General features: G+C 38.7%; 1 long non-coding RNA gene across 3 annotated transcripts; it reads left to right on the top strand.

The window, feature by feature from the left end:
* The first annotated feature begins 638 nt into the window (after positions 1–638).
* LOC109025697 (uncharacterized) lies at positions 639–14797 on the top strand. Of its 3 annotated transcripts, none has more exons than XR_002004622.4 (3): positions 639–925; positions 8161–8356; positions 14564–14797. It is a non-coding gene; the product is annotated as an uncharacterized lncRNA (long non-coding RNA). The 3 variants fall into 3 exon arrangements; XR_008677124.2 differs by lacking the exon at positions 14564–14797 and adding an exon at positions 10749–11034; XR_008677125.2 differs by lacking the exon at positions 14564–14797 and adding an exon at positions 9656–9752.
* Positions 14798–20623: the final 5826 nt, after the last annotated feature.

The raw sequence follows: 20623 nt of genomic DNA, 5'->3' as shown, positions 1-20623 counted from the left end.
ATTATCCAAATGGACATGGTCTCTGTCTCTAAGTCCACTTAATATTTTGTCTGTATCGCACCTGCGCCACTTTAACTGTGTGCCTTTGTAATACTATAAAAATATACTTGTAATTTTTTCCCTTACTATGTTACCATGTAACTAACTCCCTTCTCTCTGCTTCATGAGGGAACATTACATTTTTGCCATTATTTTATTCTGTTTTGTTTAATTTGGCATCCCACAAGTTGCATTAACATATGATTTTTCCAATAAGAGAAGCTCCATGAAAGCATGCTGGATATAAAAGGTAAATTAACAAAAGCAAGATAGAAGTCATAATTCATAGACACTTTTGTCATAACTTGGAATCTTGGATTCCCAGTTAGAATTTTTGGTACCATGTTTCAGCTTTTGCATAGAACCCCATCTCTTTCGAAAGTGATGGCACACAGATGAGTTGAATCATGTGGCTTAGATAGTGGCTTCTCTAACAGATAAAAACAAGAGAACTATTGGGATTTGTTGCACTTGAATCATCAGGATTCCTGCTTAGGTAATGGGGGAAGAGTGAGGGGCAGCAGCAGAAAAGTGTTTTAATATTTATTTAAGCTTGGCGCAGCATATTTAAACTAATTGGAACCGTGTCTTGCAGGCAGACGTCCAGATCAGCTGGGAGCACAGGAGGCAAACAAAAGACTGCAGGAGCTGCAGGTGACTTCAGCCAGAGCCGCCGAGCTCTGGGCATGGATAGGCTTTCTGTGTTCAAGCGCAGAGGCCGCCCTTGCTCCTCGTTCCCGCATTTCAGAGTGGACTCTGAGATCCTGCTTCTGGCTCTCCTCAGAGTCCTGATTTCCCACAGCTGTCTTCATCTGAGTCTCTTTCACAAGCCTGACCTGCTCCCGATCTCCACCCCGGCCCAGCTCTGTGCTCCTGCTTGGCCAAGGTCCTACTCTCCCGTTGACCCACTGGGCTCCCAGGTGCCATGAAACTTGCTGCACAGTTAATGTTACCTGAAAAGAACTGAGACCATTCTGTGTTGAAATCCCAATTCTCTTCCTTTCCAAACTGTGAGCTTGGTGGAGATCTTTAACATCTTCTCTTAACCTCAGTTCAACTCATCTGTACAATGGGGATAGTGGTTCCTGTCAGAGTTTTGTGTGAACCGAATGAAACAACATATATAAGGTTTCTAGCACAGAGTAAGTGCTCAGTGCAAGTTAGCTGGACTTGTAACTCTTAGCTATGAATATTCCAGCTAACACATCTGCAGCTGGAAGCTACTGGTAATTCTATGTGATTCTATTACCCTCAGTAGCCTTCTTTTCAGACAATAAGACACATGGATGTTTGATGCATTGTAGACTGTGTATTTATTTTACCATTTAATTTATTTAATGAAGTTTTTTTCCCTGAAGTTATATATATATATATATATATATATATATAACATTCTCTTTATAGAAAATCTGTGTACCTACCCACCCAAAATAAAGCTCTGTCTATTTAGTGGCACCATGGTTAGCTACATGACTGCTCTCTGGCCTACCTCCTCTTATGGTTACAAAATTCAACTTCAACAGGAACTCAAGAGTCTTTGCTCCTGGCTGACATCAGAAATGACACCCTGTCATGGTCAAGAACTGGAGCCAAAGATAAAACCAAACCACAGACCAAAGAGTTTTCACGTGAGGAGCAAAGCTGTTAAAAGTATTCAGTTCATGTGAAGTGATCTTCTGGGGTCTTCACTTCTTAGGTATTTCTTTCTCCTTGGAGTCCTTTCCTTCTCCCTTAATTTCTCCTCCTACCCTTTCGCCCCCTCCTACCGTTTATCTTCCTTCTTCCCTTCCTTCCTTTCTCCCTCCCTCCCTCCTCTCCCTCCCTGCTTCCCTCTCTCCAGTCCTTCCTTGCTTACTTTCTTCTTTCTTTTCTTCCTCCTTCCTTTCTTCCTTTGTTTCTCTTTCTTTCTTATTCTTTCTTTCTCTTCCTTCCTTTCTCTTTTTCTTTCTTCCTGCCTCCCTCCCTCGCTCCCCCACCTACTTTTCTTTCTTTCTTTCTCATTCTTTCTTTCATTCTTTCATTCTTTCTGCTCCTTTCTCTTTTTCTTTCTTCCTCCCTCCCTCCCTGCCTCTCTGTCTTTCTTTCTTTTCTTTCTTTCTTTCTTTCTTTCTTTCTTTCTTTTTTTCTTTCTTTCTCTCTCTTTCTCTCCTCTCTCTTTCTCTCTCTCTCTTTCAGATATTCTCTATGGTTATTTTTTAGATATAATTCCTATCCAAGAAGCTTGGGGTTGCATTGTACCTGGAGGTCCCCTACCCCAGAAGTCCAGCAAACTAGAATGAGGTCCACAGGAAACACAGCAACATTAGACTCTTAAAGCATTCCAAAGACATTTTCACAGTCGAGACACAATGTCTATTTCATTATTCATACAACAAACAAATTACTACTTTATGCCATTGAATTTTCTCTTTTTTCTTCAATTCTGTTTAGCACTTTAGGTTGTTGTAGGTTTGTGCTTAATGTCCTGTAAAATACCAACATTTATAGGCCTGTTGCCTGCTTATTTTATTCCAGTCAATGAGATAAATGCTGTATATATTTTTAAACGACTACACCTTTTATAAATTCTTCATGTAAAATTATTATGCACATTTTTCTACTAAAGAGTTTTGAGAAGATTAAATAACTTACCCGGGATTTAGTGAGTAGAAACTCTGAGATTCAAACTTAATCTTTTTGGTTACAACAATTGCATCCGCATCATCACTTCTTGTATTCTTATTAGGTCAATATTATATCCAGAACCTTTTATGATGGTGTAATTAGATTTCAGCTTTAGGATTTATTTAAATTATTTCCTTTTCATAGATAGAATAACAGAAAATTTTCAAACTGGAGCATTCAAAAAATGATAAGTCATTTGTTCCAAGGCCATGTTTTATAATAATCATGACATCTTAAAGATGGTGCTGAAAACAGCAGTCAAACAGGCATGCGCTTAAGTCCTGTCCACACTATTTACTGCCTTTGAGGCTTTAAACAAATTATTTAATCTTTCAAACGCTCACATTTCTCATTTGTCTACTGGAGTAATAGTAGACAATGTCTTGCCTGAACTTCACTGGAAAGCAGAACTGAGACAAGGCTTGCTTCCAGCTGGTAAATTTTGTGGAGTCATTTCAGGGAAAAGGAATGAGGCAGCGGGAGAGTGAAAGCAACCATTTCCCAATGCTTCCCTCCTTCAATGATGCACACGGTTCTGTGTCATTAACGCCCATACGCTTCCAGGCTGTTCATTCATGAGTACAGGCATCTCCCTAGACATCTCAGAAAGCAACAGATAGCAGCGGAGGCAAAGTGCTGCCATGCCACACCTGTGCAGAGCTGGTTATTGTAGCAATAGCTAGACAAAAGTTCAAGCCAAAAGACTTGGTGGGTCACCAATGATATCCCATATTTTCTACTTCTTTGCTCCTGCCCTGCATCATTCAATCTGACAGAGAGTGTTCAAAGTGGCTCCATGTTGGTTTACAATAGATACAGCATGAGAGGGTTAATATAAAAAGCCATGGTCCCTGTTCTTTTGAATGTGACTGACATATTTTACATCTGAGAAGGATGAATCACCTGCTCCACTGGGTAAATGGGGTTCGATAAAATCAACCCCCACCAATTAGTTTTCTGATCTTTATGAGCTGTCACATTGAGAATTCAGAAGAAATATTGGGCTTTCAACAATGGCAATAGCTTGATTAGCCTTGGTGAGTGGGAATCTGTGCTATTTGATTCATGCAAAATCTCAATCTTAGCCACCAAAACCACTCCATTCACAGACCCATTGGAGAAGTATTGGACCAGCCAAGAATTATAAAGGATGAGTCATAAATACTGGCTGCTAAGTGACTGGTCTGTGGATGCACTTGTGAACATTAATAATGTAAAACAATAATTCTGCATGCTTTGTAACCATTTATGTAGATACATCCATGTGCCTCCTCTTTCAAATCCCTTGTCTTCCTGTCCTTTGATCTATCATACGAGCTGTTTTCTAAGAAGATACTATTGTCAAGAATAAGATTTTCCCTTGAAAATATGAAGCAATGAATACAATTCATTGCTTACTTAAGTGAAGTAGAGCCATGCTGGACAGTCATGTTTTTCCAATGTAAAGCAAACTGCAGATTTTAGGAAATATTTTGTCTTGAGTTGTGTTGGTTACTGAGGCAGGAGGTTGTAGACTTCAGTTTGAGAAAGATGATTTTTGTTTAAAGAAGTGGGAGTGATTGACTACAGCTTTAGCGGCACGTTTTGTCTTGGGTATAGAGGCCAGGATAGGGTTGATGTCACTGGGCTGAGTCACCTACCCATTTACTGACTTTCATACTATGAGGCTGCCACTGATTGGTTGGCTTTCAGAGATGTCTTCACTAGAGCAACCTGCCACTGAAGGGATTACGCAGGCTTAAAAACAGTCCTGACATTTGCTTCTTATGAAGACTATAGAACTGTTATTGGTTAATAAGACCAGTTTAAAATGAGTTCTACTAGCTCTTGGTTACCGTGAGTATAGAACAATTCTAGGAAATGGGGGGTGGGTCTTTGTTTTATTTAATTCTCCATTGTGTTCCCTTTTGCTCATCCTCAGTGAAGCTGCAGAAGGGATCATCAGCTTCCAGGAAATATCCAGATCCTCACCACTATTGTTGAACCTCCTTCAGGATGAGGTTTTCATTTTTGTTTTTTCTGCAAGGATATAATTTTCAATTCAAATGTCAATCAGCAAAATTTCATCCCATAATTTATTGAGTCAACTTTTGAATTATCTGATGGGATAGTGGATAAATAGAAAATTTCAAAACTCTAGACAAGACACATTGAACACGATTTTTCCTAGAACCTAAAAACCTGATCTAAAATTTCTAAAGAAAAAAAGCCTAAGAATAGCCAACACTATCTGGATGAAAACCTAAATGGGGCCAGGTGCAGTGGCTCATGACTGTAATCCCAACATTTTGGGAGGCCAAGGTGGGCAGATCACTTGAGGTCAGGAGTTCAAGACCAGCCTGGCCAACTTGGTGAAATCCTGTCTCAACTAAAAATGCAAAAATTAGCTGGGCATGGTGGCAGGCACCTGTAATTCTAGCTACTCAGGAGGCTGAAGCAGGAGAATCACTTGAACTTGGGAGACAGAGGTTGCAGTGAGCCGATATTGTGCCACTGTGCTCCAGCCTGGACAACAGAGTGAGACTCCATCTTAAAAAAAAAAAACAAAACTAAATGAGAAAAATTGCCTTACCAGAGAACAACTTATCAAAAAGTTATAATAATAATATAAACACTACAGAGAAAAAAGTAACATACAGTAAAAAAATAAATAACAAAAAATTATCTAATATTGTAGATATTAGAGGATGTATAGATTACTCAATAAATGATGCTGAGAAAATTGATAATCAGCATAAAAATTAAATAGGATCCCACTCCCATAAGATACACAGAAGTGAATTCCACATGGCTTAAAGGCTTAAACATGAACGGCAACTAAAAATATAGAATAAAACAGAAAAATATCTTGGTATTCTTGAAGAGAGGACTACATATAAACCACACACCAAATAACAACTGTAAATAAAAATGTTTTAAATTGATTATATTTAAATTCAAAGGAATTACTTTAATCCCAAAGCAACTTAAAGTTTGGAAAATACATCTTCAATCTCAGATAAAGTATCTGTAACACATATAAATGGCAAATGACTAGTTTCAAAAATATATAGAGACATTTTACAAATCAGTTAAAAAACACAAATAGCTCAATAGAAAAATGAGCAAAATTCAGTTAATAGGTATGTTACAGGAAAGGAAGATTAAGTAGCCAATAAATACATAAATAGTTTAACATCTTTTGTAAGTGGGAATAGGCACATTGAAATTAAAAGCATGGTGAGATTAATTCAGACAGGGAATATAGAGATTAAAATCCCTAGTTGAATTATTGATGCCAAAGTAACACCACACCAATTATTTCTCAGTGCAAAGAAAAATTCATAACTCTACAGGCATACCTCATTTTATTGTTCTTTGTTTACTTGTGCTTTGCAAATACTGCGTTTTTTACAAATTAAAAGTTTGTGACAATCCTGCATCAAGCAAACCTACCAGTGCCATTTTTCTAACAACATCTGCTCACTTCCTGTCTCTATGTCACATTTTATAAGTCTCACAGTATTTCAAACTTTTTCATTATCATTATATCTGGTATGGTGATCTGTGATCAGTGATTTTTGAGGTTGCTATTGTAATTACCTGGGGCATCGTGCACTGCACCTATAAAAGAGAGAACTTAGTTGATAAATGCATGTGTTCTGACTTCCCCAGTAACCAGCCATTCCCACTCTCTCCTTCTACTCAGGGCCTTCCTATTCACTGAAACACAACAATATTGAAATTGAATGAATTAATAACCCTTTAATGGCCTCTGAGTGTCCAAGTGAAAGAACCCCAAGTCTTTCACCTTAAATCAAAAGCTGAAAATAATTAAACTCAGTGAGGAAAGCATGTCAAAAGACTAGATAGGCCCAAAGCTCAACCTCTTGCACCAAACAGCCAAGTTGTAAATGTGAAGGAAAAGTTCATGAAGGAAATTAAAACTATTACGCCAGTAAACACATGAATGGTAAGAAAGAAAAACATTGTTATGGCTAATATGGAGAAAGTTTTAGGGGTCTTGGTAGGTGGTCAAACCATCTACATTTCCTTAAGCCAAAGCCTAACTCTAACACTCTTTAATTCAATGAAGCCTGAGAGAAGTGAGGAGACTGCAGGAAAAATGTTTGACGCTAGCAGAGGTTGGTTCATGAGGTATAAGGAAAGAAGTCATCTCCATAACAAAAAAGTCTCAAGATGAAGCAACAAATGCTGATATATGAATAGAAGCTGCAGTAAGATATCTGGAAGATCTAGGTAACATCATTGAAGAAGGTGGCTACACTGAATGACAGATCTTCAATGTAGATGAAACAGCCTTCTGCTAGAAGAAGATTCCATCTAGGACTCTCATAGCTAGAGAGAAGTCAATGTCTGTCTTCCAAGCTTCAAAAGCCAGGCTGACCCACTTTTAAGGGGATAATGCTGTTAGTGATTTTAACTTAAAGCCAATGCTCACTTACCATTCTGAAAATCCTGTAACCCTTCCAAAATATGGTAAATGTGCTTTGCTTGAGCCCTATAAATGGAACAACAAAGCCTGGATGTCAGTACATCTGCTTACAGCATAATTTGCTGAATATTTTAAGTCCCCTGTTGAGACCTACTGCTCAGACAAAATAAAAAATTATTTCAAAATATTACCACTGTCTGACAATGCTCCTGGTCACCCAAGATCTCTGACAAAAATGTAAAAGGAGATTAATGTTTTTGATGCCTTCTAAAACAACATACATTCTGTAGCCAATGGATCAATGGATCATTTCAACTTTCAAGTTTTATTATTTAAGAAATATATTTTGTTTGGTCATAGCTGCTGCAGACAGTGATTCTTCTGATAAATCTGGAAAAAGATGAAAAACTTTCTGGAAATAATTTGCTGTTCTAGATACCAATAAAAACACTTGTGATTCATGGGAGGAGGTCCAAATATCAAGATTAACAAGAATTTGAAAGAAGTTGATTTCAACTCTTCTGAATACCTTTGAGGTATTCAAGATTTTAGTGGAGGAAATTACCTCAGATGCTGTGGGAATAGGAAAAAAATAAACAGAGTTGGAAGTGGAGCCTGAAGATGTGACTATATTGCTGCAATCTCATTATAAAACTTGAATAGATGAGGATAAGGAGTTGCTTCTTATGGATCAAGACAAAACGTGTTTTTTTGAGATGGGATCTACTCCTGTTGAAGATACTATGAACATTTGTTGAAATGTATTTAGACTATTACATACACTTATTCGATAAATTAGTGGCAGGCTTTGAAAGGATTGACTCCAATTTTGAAAGTAGGTCTATTGTGGGTAAAATGCTATAAACAGCATTAAGGCTACAGAGAAATATTTCACGAAAGTGAACTAGTAACTAGCGACCTGTATTTTTATGAACACTTCAGTATTTCCATATTGCATGTCTGAAAACATATAAAAGCGCAGTGTATTGATGTGGCAAACTTCATTGTTGTTTTACTTTTAGAAATTTCCACAGCAGTCAGTCAAGATTGCCGCTGCACTCCAGCTTGGGCAACAGAGTGAGACTGTCTCAAAAAAAAAAGGGAAATTTCCACAGTCACCCCAACCTACATCAATCACCATGCTGATCAATAAATAGCCATCAACATCAAAGCAAGACCCTCCACCAGCAAAATGATTACTGCTCACTGAAGGCTCAGGTAATTTTTTTTAGCATCAAAGAATTTTTAATTAAGGTATGTACATTTTCCTGAGATGCAATGCTCTTACACACTTAATAGACTGTTGTATAGTGTAAACATAACCTTTTTATGGACTAGGCAGAAAAAAATTTTGTGTGACTCACTTTACTGCAGTATTCACTTTATTATGGCAGTGAAACCCAATCCCAAATATCTCTGAGATATGCCCAATATACTTAAACGATCTGATTGTTTTCATCTCAATAAAATGATCAGTGTTAACATCATTAACTATGATACAACCAAATATCTTTCCCTCTGGCTGCATGTGATATGAAGTATACTTGTAGTGTGTGCTAGCCAAAAAAAAAAAAAAAAAATGCTGAACTTGAATTCTTTAAGCTTTCACATAACTTTAATTCACAGGGATTAGATGTTGAGGCACAATGACACTATGGAGAAGCAACTAGAGAAATCCACAAAAATGGGATATCTTATAAACGTCCTATGCAAGCCAATATAATAAAAAGTGACTGCACAAGAATACAAGAGAGTTAGGAATGTAAAAATGGATTACACTGCATAGTCCTGGATCAGAAACCAGTTCAAGCAAACCTTTACAGTTCAAGCTTTAAAGAATATGTAGGTCTATTTAAAACTATGAAAATGATATAGAAATTAGAAAAGATGTAAATATCCTGAAATCAAAAGTTCAAAATTGTTAATTTTAAAAACAGATTACCAACAGCACATAGGGTACGATTTCACTTTGGTTAAAAAGATGTAGAAGTATAGGTGGATTTGAACCGAAATATTAAAAATGTTACTTTTTGGGTGTTGCGAACATGATATTCTTAATATATTGATGTTTTTCTATATTTTCTAATTTCTAATACACATATAATAAGAAAATTTGTTTGAAAGCAACACCAAAAGATGACATTTTATACCTATCACATTGGCAAAAATGTTAAAGTTTGATGAAATCAAGTATTATCAAATACATGGGAAAATATACTCCTAAATTGAGACCCTGAAGAAGCTCTTGTTCATGTGGATCTGAGCAAAAACTCCCACAGTATGCAAAAAATTAGGAATTGTCGAATGTTATTAGAACTAACTGGAGTAATGAATTATGTTATATTTGTACAATTTCACTGTAAAATGGTAAAATAAACGAATCAATTACAGTTATACACATAAACAGATGATTTTCAAAACGTTAACTTTGAGAGAAAAATTCATGTCATGAAGATCACCAACAGTCAGATTTTACATAGGTTTAAAATAGAGACTGCTGCTTTTATATGTTTTCAGACATACAATATGGAAATACTGAAGAGTTCATAAAAATACAGGTCACTAGTTACTTCTGGGAAGAAACAAGACACAATCAGGAAACGTATATTAGGGACTTCAGAGGTAAAGGTGAATACTCTAAATTTGAGTTTCAGGTACACTTGATTTTATTTTTAATTTTGAAGTCATTATTATACATAAATACAATCATGTGTTGCTTAATGACAGGGATGCTATATGACAAATGTGTCCTTAGGTGACTTTATCCTTGTGCCAATATCATAGAGCATGCTTTCACAAACCTAGATGAGAGAGCCTACTTACACACCTAGGCTATGTGAAATAGCCTATTGCTCCCAGATTACAAACCTGTACAGCAGGTCATTACACTGAGTACTACAAGTAAGTATTTGTGTAACTAGATATATTTAAATATAGAAAATGTACAATAAAAATACTCTGTATTTTAATCTTGGGGACCACCACTGTATATACAGTCTGTTATTGACCAAGATATCATTATGTGGTGCATGACTGTATATATAAATAGCATATTTCTATGTGTATATATAGTTATATGTATAGTTAACCCTTGAGTAACGTGGATTTGAACTGCATCGGTCCCCTTATATGTGGATTTGGTTTCCCCTCTGCCACCCCTGAGACAGCAAGACCAATGCCTTCTCTTCCTCCTCCTCCTCAGCTTATTCATCAGGAAAAGACTGAGGACAAAGACCTTTATGATGACCCATTTCACTTGATGAATAGTAAATCTATTTTCTCTTCCTTGTGATTTTCTTAATAACATTTTCTCTAGCTTGCTTTATTGTAAGGATGTGGTGTATAATACATATAACACACAAAATATGAGTTAATCCACTATTTATGTTATTGGTAAGACTTCAGGTCAACAGTAGGCTATTAGTAGTTAAGATTTTGGGGAGTCAAAAGCTATGCAACAAATTTTCTACTGTGCCAGGATGGTGGAGTAGGTCAATGCCCCAACCAATGTGTTGTTTAAGGATCAACTGTATATTTACTTTTTTATGTATGATACAGTCATAGTAAAATTAAAATTATTAATGGATACACCAATTACTTCTATTTACAGGTCAATTCTGACTTTACCCACAAGGCCGAGATTTATTTTCAGTAGAGACAAAGCAAAGCTGGCACCTGCAGCTCTTTGTATTTTCAACTTTGCATTTGGGCTTAAAATGTTCAAGTATTTCTTGGCAATCGTCCCAGAGAGACTAGAATTTATCCAGCAGCCAAAGAGTTGAGTCCTGTACAGAAACTACACATCCAATGAAAACATCTTCATTTATTATTATCCTTTCTTATGGATATCTGCATATCTGATCAGCTTCAACTGCACTCCATCTTAACATTTTGCTGGCTTGTTTGAACTTAAATTTCCACACATATTCAGAATGCAAAACAAGCAAATAAACACATTAAAAATGCATGATGTACATCTATAATGTCTTTACTGTTTAGGTCCAGCTAGGCTTTGTTATTCCCGAGATGCAAAAGACATTGATTGACCCTGAAGAAGCTGAGGTTGTTTGATGTGTCAGGCTGTGGCAAGGTTATAAACAGTGTAGAATAAACAGGTATAAACAAAGTCCTCAGGACTCTGTGGCAGGGAGAGTGACATGCTTGATTCTACATGGGGGCCTCAGTGGGGACATTGGAGATGGAACTTGGAGACCCAGTGGGAAAGGTGAGGGAGTGTGAGACAAAGGAAATGTCATTAATAAAAACAGAGGAGTTACCAGATTTGATACAGTAACAAAAGCAGTGACACACTTCTCCTCTTTCAATTTTCTCCAGGAAGGAAAGATGGCATGTCCTGTGAGGACAGGTGCCCTGTTCCTTCTCATTTCCTCCTGATGCTCAGGTGAGCTGGCTTTGTGCTGCGTACAGCAGAGAATGAAGAGAGAAACACTCTCACCAGATCTGAGAGTACCTGGTGGATTTGTTTTCTCACTGAATGGCACTTTAAAAAGTCATTTAACTTTCTTTTTGAAAAATTTACTTTAAACAACCTCTTTCAAAGTCATTAAAGAGAAATCTGCTAAAATGAGCTTGTTTTTTTTATTTTAGCATCATCCTGTCCCAAATAGAATCATTTTTAGAGACACTGATCTTGTTTATGATATTGTTAGAGGAAGGCCTAGAACAATGGCAGGTTTGGGCTGTGTGTGAACCAGGACTTTGCAGTCCCCTTTCCAACATCTACTAGGGCCAGGGCCATTCTCCTCACTGTAGGAGCTGCACGCTCTGCATGATGTCTAGAAATTAAAGCATGGCTTTCTCTCCCCTTACTCATTCCTTAAGCATTAGTATTAATTTTTATTGATTTTCAAAAATACATAGTAAGGCAAAATTCAATTTCAAAAAGCTTCCACTGTGGGAAAGCTTTTACTAGGTTATAACCTTGTTAATTTATGGTCAATTTTAATTCTCCCTTACTGAACATAGCCTTACACTTGTGACCCAAGATTTTAGTCTGTCTTTACAGCCTGGTTATAAGTTACTCCCCATGCATAAGCCAATACATGAGGAAGGCAGCCATTGTTAACCCTTCTGGCTGCTGAGGGTTTAAAGTAACTTTCTCCTACAAAACCCAATGAAGTGAAGGGCTGAAGTGCAGTTTTCCATTCTTAGGTAACCCAGAGTTACCGATGCAGATATCAAATTTCAGAAGACCATCACTGAGCCCTCCATTCAACTACTGAGTAACCAGAATGAGCACCATTGCTCTAGTTAGAATGCCATTTATCACTTCTTTATCAATTTAAATTTGGCATGCCTTTTGTTGCTTTTTAATCTAAATGCCCTCCTTAGTACCCAAATTACAAATGTTTGTTGGATACCTGCTCAGGGCTCAGGGCTAGGGATACTGAAAGAAGTAACAGTTCTTGTCTTTCAGGAGCTCCCTACCCTATTTAGACTGGTAAACCTATAATGCAACTTAATGCATAAATGATGCAATGAAGTGCTGAAGAAACACAGAAGAGGGACAAGACAGTAGGGGAGACTTCCTGAAAGATGACGTTCAAGCTGAGTCTTAAAGTATAAAGTTCGGCCACTTAAGGAGGATAGAGCATGCCAGTCAAAGCGAACACCACGGTCAAAGAAACCATAGGATACAATTTACTTGGGGAAAAGGGAGGGTACATGTGTGTATGCATGCACACACATGCATGGGTTGTAGAAGAGAGAGAGAAGGGGGTGCTGGCAAAGGAAGCTAGACAGGAGGGCAGAGGCTAGATTGCGAGCAGCCTGTGTGCCAAAGTGAGGAGGTGCTGGGGGATCGTGAACATAAGAGGAGCTTGATCTGACAACACTGCCTTTATCCCACCTCACAGTGAGTGTAAACAAGGACCAAGGCTTGTTCTATATTTGTACAAAATTGCATTGTCTTATAGGCATAAAGACTATCTGAAGCCAACAAATACATCAGGCCCCTAATCAATAAATTTGCTAATTTCTCTTTTCTTTGTGACTATTTATCTGCATTAACTCAACATAGGTACAGAAGGAAGAAAATTGATGCCATAGCTGGACGCGGTGGCTCACGCCTGTAATCCTAGCACTTTGGGAGGTCAAGGTGGGTGGATCACCTGAGGTCAGGAGTTCGAGACCTGCCTGACCAACATGATGAAACCCTGTGTCTACTAAAAATACAAAAATTAGCCGGGCGTGGTGGCGTATGCCTGTAAGCTCAGCTACTCTGGAGGCTGAGGCAGGAGAATCACTTGAACCCAGGAAGTGGAGGATGCAGTGAGCCGAGATTGCACCATTGCACTCCAGACTGGGCAACAAGAGTGAGACTCCATCTCAAAAAAAAAAAAAAAAAAAAAGAAAGAAAGAAAGAAAAGAAAAAAGAAAATTGATGCCATAACATGAACATTTAAAAACACTAACATTTCTAGAAGGTATTAAGATATTTACTTAGGCGGTTTTTAAGTCTGTGAGATAAATAATGTCATTTATGTCGAAATTTCAAGCAAATTCCAAGAAACTAGGAATTATTTCAAGAAATTAAACTTGAATAAAGGATATTAGCTCTACTTCTATATCAATAGTTTGTTTTTTTCAAGGGCCTTCCAAGGGAGAAGGAAACTCCAAGAAATAATGTACATTTACAGATTAAGTTCCAAATGCAAAATTGCAAATGCAAAAATAAAAATGTAATAAGTTGTCACTATTTGTTTGTTTATTTATTTTCTTTGTTTTGTGGGACAAAAACCTGACAATCACACCAATTTCAGAAAGGTTTTTCCTGCTATCTATCAGGTTTTAAGGGTAATTTGCAACACATACACATATACTCACCCACATTTTAGAGAGGAAGAAACATTAAAAATTATTTACTCCAATTCTGCAATTTGTGCTGATAAAGAAATTGAGATTCAGAGAGGAAAAGTAACTATTTCAGGTTCACCAGGAAGTGAGGCACAATCCAGGCAGGGAGGAAGGCACACCAGCATCTTCATAGATTTTACATTTCCTCCCTACCGTCTTCCTCACTCCTCCCCATTTCTTTTTCTCTTTCTTTCCACCTTCCCTACCTCTCCCTCCTTTATTTCCTTCCTTATTTCCTTCCTTCTTTCCTTCCTTCCTTCCTTCCTCCATCCCTCCCTCTCTCCCTTCCTTCCCTCCCTCCCCCCTCCTTCCTTCCTTCCTTCCTCCCTCCCTCCCTCCCTCCTTCCTTCCTTCCTTCTTCCTCTCTTCCCAAGAGTTAATTTAGTATAAACTTTTTTTTACACAAACTATGGTTACTTTAAGAGAAGTCTTTCTTCCATCCTCACATATATTTGTATGAATTTATCTATCTGCCTTTGTTTATGTTTGTAGAAATTCTTTAAAAGGGCAACCAAACATTTCCCAATGAGCTTTTTCTGATTATTTCAGTGAAGTTTCCAGCTGCTTTGTGAGTGCATTAAGATGGAAATTTGCCAAGGGTCGTGCTTTAGTCACCATATCCTTAAGCAAAATAAACTTACTAGGACTCTGCAGCAACCTCCATCATTGGATCTTTGAAAGCAAAACAGACTAAGCCATCTCCTTCTATTTGCTGGTCTAAACGGTCCATCTCAGCAACCAAATGTAAATGTCTGTCATCCTCTGGCTCCTTTTAACCCGCCTGAGCCGGCCACCACTCTTTGTCAAAGGCTACTCTTGGGAGCTCCCTGAGATTCTGATTTGAGTGAGTCTTTCAGAAAAGACATGCATTTGCCCCTCATTTGGAGTTAGGCCATGGGATTAACCTCAAAGTGCTTCCCTCGGGCAGATTCAAAATAAGCTTCACAGAAGATGTGAAGTTGGTCTTTGAACTTTCCAGAAGAGGCCTCTGAAACCCGGAGGACTGGCAGCGAGACAAGTTGTGTGGAGAGTTTGCAGCTCCTGGGCCTTCTAAACAATTAGATAAAAATCAGGTTTGCCAACGTCCCTTTTTTCAGCAAAGGAATAATATATGCTTTTGCCAAAAGTCTCCTCTTGTGACCAGTGTGATTTTAATTACATCTTTTGGCATTGTCTAAAGCCCTGAACCAGAAAATCCACTTATTAGAAACAAAAACAAACAAGCAGGACCTCGAGAAATGAGTCTAAATGCTACAGTGAAAGCTAAGAACATGAAACAAAAAATGTCTAAAGAACTTCAGTGTTGTCAAGAAAATATTGTCTTTCTTTTAAGGAATAAAAGGGATTCTAGGAAAGTTATCAGTCATCAAAAAAGAGCCTTAATCAGATCGAAGAGACAACACAAAATAAATAATGGAAGAGCCAAAGAAAATTAAAGCCATGTTGTTTAAACTGATTTTGTTCCTATTTTCCTGATGTCCCTGTATTAATCAGTGTAAGTAAAGTGGTTAAATTTATTTTGAACACATATCAACACATTCTTAAGATACAATGTCTATTAGTAAACATGCATCTACCTATTTATAAATGTTACATGTAACTGCACACATTCTATTAAGGTCATTAGAATATGCACTTTTTATGATACGATGAGCTGGCCCGTGACAGTCCGGAACCTGTTTTTCTTTTTTTGTTTTTTTTTGTTTGTTTGTTTGTTTTCAGATGGGGTTTCGCTCTTGTTGCCCAGGCTAGAGTGCAGTGGCAGCATCTCGGCTCACTGCAACCTCTGCCTCCTGGGTTCAAGCGATTCTCCTGCCTCAGCCTCCCGAGTAGCTAGAATTACAGGCACGTGCCACCACGCCTGGCTAATTTTGTATTTTTAGTAAAGACAGGGTTTCTCCATCTTGGTCAGGCTGGTCTCAAACTCCCAAACTGAGGTGATCAGCCCACCTTGGCCTCCCAAAGTGATGGGATTACAGGCGTGAGCCACCATGCCCAGCCGAACCTGTTTTTCAAAAAGACCAATTCTTTTGATCGAATCTTCAGGAATATAATTAGTTAGCACTATACTTGTTACCAGGTTTCTGTACACTAATTCCTCTTGTTGAAGACTTCTTTTAAGAATGTACATTATTATAGTAAAAGGGACAAAGTTAGGTTTAAGACATTTCAAAAGCTAAAATCACATTAGCTCAAATGAGATCCCCTAATGGAGGGAGTACTGCATAAATGTTAAACATGCATAACTTCCTGTTGCCTATCAGATGAGGTCCATACTCCTCAACCACACACCCCAGGTCATGGTGAGATGGCTCATGTCTAACACAGTCTTGGTCCCACAGACACCCTGCCCTTCAGGAACACTCACTGAGGTTTGCTAGAGAAGTTTCGTATTTCTGTGCCATTCACGTATGATTTCTGCTGCTTGGAAAATGTTTTCTCCATTTTTACGTCCTGTGGGTTCCCCTTTATCCTTCAGGACTTCAGGAAGGCACTTTCTTCTTTGCTAAGCCCTCTGGGGACCTTTCCATATGCATCCCAGCCTCTGCAGTGTCCCCTCATGCCCTCGTTTTTACAGTCCTTCCTACATGTCCCTCTCAGCATTGAGAACCATGTTTTGCAGTTGGTGGTCTTCCTGATTCAGTTACTCTAAGTAGTCAGCTTTTTCAGGGCAACAATATATGCGTTTTACTTCTGTCTCCAGAACCAGAACTTTATCTGACATGTAATAAGAATTTTGAGATAGTTCATTTAAAAAGAAAGGAGAAAAAGGAGAAAAAAGAAGGCAGAAAGAAAGGAAAAGAGGGAAGGAAGAGGGAAGAAGCGAGGGAGGGAGGGAGGAAGGAGGAAAAGAAGCAGTAAGGAAAAAAGAAAGGAAGAAATAAGAGAAGGAGGAAGGTAGAAAGGATAGATGAAAGAAAGAAGAAAGGTACGCGTGAAAGAAAGAAGAAGAAAGAAAGGAAAAAAGAAAGGAAGAGAAGGAGGGAGGAGGATGGAAGAGGGGGAGAGAGATGAAGAGAGAGGGGGAGAAAGAAAGAAAAGGAAAGAAAGGAGGAGAGAAGGGTGGGAGGGAGAGGAATGCAAGAAAAAAGGAAAGTAGGAGAGAGGAAAGAAAAGATACAGGAAAGAAGGGGAGTGAGGAGAGTGATGAAAGATGAAAGGAAGCATAGACAAAGGGAAGGACAGATGGACAGGAAGGAGGGAAGAAGGGAGGGGAGAGAAAGAAGAATGGAGGGAAGGAAAGAAAGAGGAAGGCAGACAGGAAGGAAGGAAGGAAAGAGGGAGGGATAGAGGAAGAAAGGGGAAGAAAAGAAGGAAGGAAGAGAAAGAAAGAAAAGGAGAGAAGAAGGAAGGAAGGAAGGAAGGAAGGAAAGAGGGAGGGAGAGAGGAAGGAAGGGGAAGAAAAGGAGGAAGGAAGAGAAAGAAAGAAAAGGAGAGAGGAAGGAAGGAAGGAAGGAAGGAAAGAAGGAGTGATGGAGGGCGGGAGGGAGGGAGGAAGGAAGAAAGAAAAAGGCTCAATTATTTTTGTGTTTTGCTGTGAACCCTTTAGCAACAACAAATGCAGACAACAGTAGAGGAGTCAGGAATTCCATGTCAGATGAAGAGGCAGTGACAGGGCACTATGGGAGAGGCTGTGAGCAGTCCCTGGCCTGGTGAGCACCTGCAGCTGTGAATGCTAAGGACAGAATGGCAGTCCTCGACCTGTTTTTACAAAGAGCAGTCCTTTTGATTAAATCATCAGGAATATGATTATTTGGCACTTCCAGTTTTTACCTGGTTTCTGTACACTCGTCTTCTTTTGTTAGAGGACTCTTTTTTAAAATGTGTATTATTAAAATAAAGGGGACAAAGTTAAGTTTAAGACATTTTCCAAGGCTAAAAATTACATGAGGACAAATGAGATCCCCTCATGAAGCAAGTAACCAGATCTGGAGGTGTGTGTTATCTCCATGGAGAAAATGTGAGTTTAAGTGAAACCAGAGGAGTGGGTCATTCTGCGCCTGACCCCGGATGCCTCTGCACAAGCCTGACTCTCATTCCAAACCCGTCAGCAGCGCACAGAGTTCTGTACAGAAGGGCTTTGTGGCCGCGTGGGGTATTTATTTCAAGCTAGTTTTTCATCTGGAGTCAGAGGAAACATTTAAAACCCAACGAGGTGAGCTGCAGAAAGAAAGCAAACTCCAGGAGGAAGGTATAGCTAGAGATTGCTCATTTGTAAACACCTGACTATTCAGAGAAAGGAGAGATCTCATTATTCTTCACCTTTACCAGAAAAGCGAGGTCTAAGAGAAGCCCCTCTCCGGGTGGAGATAGCACAAATTTACCTTAAAGAGCCCAACACCACAGAAATCTAGTGTTAATTCTGAGCGCTCAGCACTTAAGAGAAAATGTGTCTTTCAGTGCTTAAGTGAATAGTCTTGTAAGTCCGTTTTAGTTATCTGTTTTTAAGAGAGTGAGCATGTTTATTTTTAAAAACTATAAAGTTTCTATATTTGTATATAGACTTCTTGTTTTAATAATTTAGATTATTTTAAAAATGTCTTCTGGGGAGCATTAGTTTCTAAGGTGCCAGTAGTTGTTGCTTTAAAAAAAATTATTCTTGGCCAGGTGCTGTGGCTCACACCTGTAATCCCAGCACTTTGGGAGGCCGAGGAAGCAGATCACCTGAGGTCAGGAGTTCAAGACCAGCCTGGTCAACATGATGAAACCCCATCTCTACTAAAAATACAAAAAGTAGCTAGGCGTGGTGGCACACACCTGTAGTCCCAGCTACTGGGGAGGCTGAGGCAGGAGAATCGCTTGAACCTGGGAGACAGAGGTTGCAGTGAGCTGAGATCACACCAGTGCACTACAGCCTGGGCAACAGAGTCAGACTCTGTCTCAAAAAAAAAAAAAAAAAAATTGTTCTTTATCTCAATACATTGAGAAAACATTGACAAAAAATTTCAATTAAAGACTTCTTGAAAGGTTCTCAGTCTTTCATTTTCATTTTGCTCCTCAATCTTGACAATAAAATGATTCCCAGTAGGAGCAAATTTTGGAAAATACTGATTAACATCACAGAATATTAAAATTGAATAAGGAATCTAGAGTAATCTAATAAAACGGTTTTCTAACCTGGGTATTCATTAGAATTGTGAAGGATCCTAAAAGAGAAATTTATGTTCTTCACTCTGCGGTTGCTGTTTAGGAGTTCTCAGATGGGACACAGAAATCTGAAGTTTTCAAACAGTCTCTGGCAATTCAGAAAGATGTGGCATTGTTTGGGAACCACCACTGAAGCTACTACCTTGTATTTTACAAACAAGGAAAATAAATTCTAACTATAATGCTAAATTATGGGCCTCCAGTATCTAACATACTGCAATTCTATTCCAGAATTCCTTACAAAAGTGTTTCCCCGCCCCCATTTTCTGGTGACTCATGTCACAACCAAGTTTGAGTGTGGTCTGATGGGTGAGGCAGTGTGTAGAAGTCTAGCAGACCTAGGAGACACACAGACAACATGCCTGTTTTGAAAGTCGTACACACTGGGTTCTGGCCTCGGCTCTGTCATTAATTAGTAATTTGATTTAGGAAACTTTCTTACTCTTCCCAGACCTTCCTCTTGTTCCAGATGAGAAGTTTGAACAAAATGTTTTCTTAGGTCAGTAGCACCTGAGAACGATTCTGCTCTGATTAGACACAAAAATGCGACAGGACATTATTGTGTCGTTTTACAAACGTCAGTTCAAATACATATGAATTGCTGACAAATCCTGCCCAAGCTACATGCTTTGAGAGCAAAGTAGACTGGATGCGTAATTCCTGGAGCTAAAAAGGGAAAAGTCCTTCAGACGTCTGCCTATAGCCTGTGCTTGACCCACGAGACAGAGTGACTCATGCATGCCATTTGCTGCAATTCCCTGACCTGTGCAAGCACAAGGGATCAGAAGTCAGACTCATAACAGGAAGTGCTGCTAAAATTATAGCTCCCTCCCTGAACCTGGCCTTCCTGCTATCTGTTCTTTTTGATGGGACATAATTGAGCCAGCTCTGGTTACAGAGACAGAGGCTTGGGAAAGTCAATGGTCAGAATGAAGGTGACCCTGCAGAAGAATCCATCAAAGAATAGGGTTTCTTTGTGCATGCATGCTTTGCATGGTGGGGGCTGGGTTCAGTTCCCAGGTCTATGACCGAATATCATTTTCGGCTTCAATGCCTAGTGCTGACACGAGTTTCTCCGGATGGCTTTTCTATAAAAAGGTGAGTGCCTTATCATTCATCTTGTCCTTCTCATTGAACTTTTTAAACTTTCTCTTCAAAAAAATTCTGAACCCCAGACGGGCCCTTTTGGGTCTTGGGCAACCTCTGGTTGCAGAGCAGGGCCACGAGCATGCAGTGGGAGGGGATCCAGTAGCCAGGCTGCTCACCACACTGCAGGGCTTCTGTGAACTGCAAAGGCCTTGAAAATGACTTCGTGCCTGATTTTTATTTTCAGTGGATTTCTAGAAAGCCAAGTTTAAATAAAGTTTTAAAAATAAATGAATATCTAATTCATTACAGAAGCACTCTATCTGAAAATTTCTTATTATATATATTTAATATATGTAAAAATATATTTTTATA

Source organism: Gorilla gorilla, chromosome 12, assembly GCF_029281585.2.
Source record: "Gorilla gorilla gorilla isolate KB3781 chromosome 12, NHGRI_mGorGor1-v2.1_pri, whole genome shotgun sequence".
NCBI lineage: Eukaryota > Metazoa > Chordata > Mammalia > Primates > Hominidae > Gorilla > Gorilla gorilla.
This window is presented reverse-complemented; position numbering and strand designations above follow the sequence as displayed.